The following is a 312-nucleotide window of genomic DNA, read 5'->3' as shown; positions in this document are numbered from 1 at the left end:
AGGGGGCGGGGCCCGGCGCGCGCACCGCCCGCGCTCGGCGAGGCGCCTTCCGATTGGCCGCCGGGGCCCGGGTTCCTCCGGCGGAGCGCGCCTCCCCCCCAGGTTTCCCGCCAGCGAAGCCGCGCGGTGGTTGCGGTGCCTTTCGGCGCTCGGTCCGACCAAGCGGTTGGACCTCCCGGGCCGTCGCTATGTCGCGACAGAGCACCCTGTACAACTTCTTCCCCAAGTCTCCGACGCTGAGTAATGCCAACCAGGCCCCGGCCAGGGCCTCACGCGAACGCGGCGGCGCCGCTGCAGTCGCCGGGGCCTCCC

Source organism: Carlito syrichta, unplaced genomic scaffold (assembly GCF_000164805.1).
Source record: "Carlito syrichta isolate Samal-C Ts95f unplaced genomic scaffold, Tarsius_syrichta-2.0.1 Scaffold313473, whole genome shotgun sequence".
NCBI classification, from domain to species: Eukaryota; Metazoa; Chordata; class Mammalia; order Primates; family Tarsiidae; genus Carlito; species Carlito syrichta.
The sequence above is the reverse complement of the archived record's forward strand: the minus strand, read 5'-3'. Positions refer to the sequence as shown.